This window comes from Cricetulus griseus, chromosome 3 (assembly GCF_003668045.3).
Source record: "Cricetulus griseus strain 17A/GY chromosome 3, alternate assembly CriGri-PICRH-1.0, whole genome shotgun sequence".
NCBI lineage: Eukaryota > Metazoa > Chordata > Mammalia > Rodentia > Cricetidae > Cricetulus > Cricetulus griseus.
This window is the reverse complement of record NC_048596.1, coordinates 132,621,114-132,623,901: the sequence shown is the minus strand read 5'-3', so window position 1 is coordinate 132,623,901 and position 2,788 is coordinate 132,621,114. Positions and strand designations below refer to the sequence as shown.

The following is a 2,788-nucleotide window of genomic DNA, read 5'->3' as shown; positions in this document are numbered from 1 at the left end:
TAGAATGCTTGTCGTGCAAACAGGAGGGCAGGAATTTGACTGCCAGGACTCCCACACAAAAAGTTGAGTTTGGTGGCACATTTATTTATTTATTTATTTATTTATTTATTTATTTTTACAATAAGAAAAGAAATTCATTGTTTATTAATGTGTCTGTAAAACTTAAAATGGTTCTTTGTCAAAAGACACGCCACCAAAAGGGGAGGAGCCCAGTCCATCCTCTGCTCAGTCATCTGCCCACAGCCATCCAAAACACTGTGGAGGCAGGGAAGGGAGGAGGCTGCTAATCAGAGTCTGGGAGCACAGTGATCTCTTCGGGATCACACTGCGTGGCCACACTCATCTTACAACTACAAGGCCAGGGAGACTGAGGCTGGGGGCTTGGGGACATCAGAGATGGAGAAGGGCTGCAGAGGGAGCTGGTCACCAGGCCATGGCTGGGAGAGTCCACCCTTGTGGAGGAATCGGCCACGGAGGAGATCCAGTAGGCGGGGTCCACACGTTCTTCCCGTTTCCCTGCCGAGCCTTTTGCCTCTCTACATAGCTGTTTTCTAATGGTCCAGAACCCAGCGGCTTCTTTTCCTGGCTTCTTTTCCTTCCGAGGTCTCTTGCACAGGGGACTGGAATCTTGCCAAGTGTGAGAAGAGACACGCCCATTGAAGGACATAGAGGTGACCACATCTTCCAAGACAGTGGGGAGGGAATCTTCTGTTTCCTAGAAGAGGAAATGTCCCTCTCCTCAGGGCATCGGGTGGTATCCTCGTGCAAGGCTTCAATCTCTAGCTGAAAACTCTGGGACAGAGGACTCCCTTCTTCCAGGAATGGCTCTTGGGGCTGTTCCCGGCTGCTCTCAGCATCTATGCTGTAAGGGTCTGGAGAAGCTCCTGGAGACGCTGCTGTCTCTGACAGTCCTTTGTTTTGCTGCTCCCCTTGTGAGTTCCCTCTAGTGGGGCCCTTATCTCCTTCATTGTCTCCCCCTCCCTCCTCATCTTCTTCTCCATCATCCCCCTCATTTCCTGCAACCGTTCTAGATCTTCATCTTCATCTTCAGTGGCCTCCTCCTCATCATCATCATCACCATCAATTTCCTCATCATCCTTATCGTCATCAGTTTCAGCCCTGGAGGTAGTAGGGCACTCCTGGGATGCCAGTCCACTAACCCTCACCAGAATCCAAGGAGACTTTAGGGGAGCCCAAAGAATGGGAAGCCCTGCCTAGGAGCCTCAATCATCTCTTCTGCCTCTGCCCTCCTCACTCTTGTCTTGCATCATTGCATATTTGGAGATGACCTCATCCAGCCCAGGCTCATGGGCAAGCTCCGGTTTTCCCGACAGCGACGAGCCAACGTGAGATCTGAGAGGGCAGGGTCAAAGCCTGGCTTATAGTCATCTGTGAAGTGGCAGCCAAAGTTGTAGATGAGGTCAAGGAGGCGGTGGTGGCGGCGATGCCCACATCCTGAGCCATGAGTTGGAGCTGCTGTCGGGGAAGGCCGAGATTGTGCCGGGTGGTGGCCCTCTCCACAGCACTCAGCACGTCTCCATAGTCAGGAAAGGCATCAGGCCCTGGCTTGTTGATGAGCCTCTCAATGCACCTGTTGACCTCTGGGTAGCGCGTGACACGGTAGAGGATTCGCTGCTCTATGACCCGGCCAGTCAGTGAAGAGCAGTCCTTCAACTCACACAGCTGCCCAAAGAGGCAGATCAGTTTCCACTTCAGACGGGCCTCCTGCAGATATGTGGAGTCGGGGTCGTCCAGCTCTGACAGATCCAACTCCTCCTGCAGCCGCAGTGTCTCCCTCTGCTACATACAGCGCCAGCAGTTGCTCCAAGCGCTGGATCTGCCTCCGCGAACCACACGTCCTTGAGGCCTCCGAGGCAGTGTTCTCAGCATTTGTAAGGTCAGAGGAGGACTCTGTGGGAGGGTTACCACCAGAGGGCTCACTGGGCGTGGAGGGTGCAGGAGCCAAGTTCTGCTTCTTCTTACTTGAATGGGCTTTAAGAACAGTGCAGAGCTCATTAATGTACACATACAGCTTAGCTGGCCGGTTCCGAGCCCGAGACAGAACCCGGGGCATGATGTTGCAAAACTCTGCAGAGGCCAGAAACAGAGACTGGGTACGCTGCTGCTGTTTGTGGAGGAATGGAACCACCTCAGGGTGGTCCGATGTCTGCACCTTACACAGTTCGAGGAACTCTTCAAACAGCCTCTCGTTCTCCAACTTGTAGCACTTCCTGCCACCTGAGTTATGGCTTCCTCCATTCCTGTGGGACTCAGAGGGACCAGAGGCTTCTGGCTCTAGTGAGACAGGATTGGAGGGGAGCTGTGAGGGCCCCATTTGAGCAGCTGCTTCATCTTCATCTTCATCATCCAGCACAATGATGCTGTCAGCGGCGACCATGGGGGATCACATCCCCCTCTGAAACGGTCTCTCGAGGCCGCCCTCACCGCGAATCAAAGAACCTCGCATGGTTCCCTCGCCTTCCTTTCCCCACAACCCCCACTGCAGGCCCCCAGGTGTGGTGGAGCTTCCGCCCACCACACCTGGGGGGCGGCCATGTTGCTGTACGGAACGCGGTCCGGCCCCCAGGAACCCAGCACATGTTTTTAATGAATGGCAGCACTGGGGAAGTGGAGACAGGTGGATCCCTGGGGTTTCCAGCTAGCGGGGTGAGAGCTAGCCGGTGAGAAACTTTGTATCAAATAACAAGATAGGGGCTGGCAAAATGGCTCAAGTCTTGCTCCTATGCCAGATGACTCGAGTTCAATCCTGGGACCTACATCTCAGGAG

At 54.0% G+C, this 2,788-nt stretch overlaps 1 pseudogene; it reads right to left on the bottom strand.

Moving 5' to 3' along the window:
• Positions 1–283: 283 nt before the first annotated feature.
• LOC100764667 lies at positions 284–2,398 on the bottom strand (annotated as a pseudogene).
• Between the last annotated feature and the right edge of the window lie 390 nt (positions 2,399–2,788).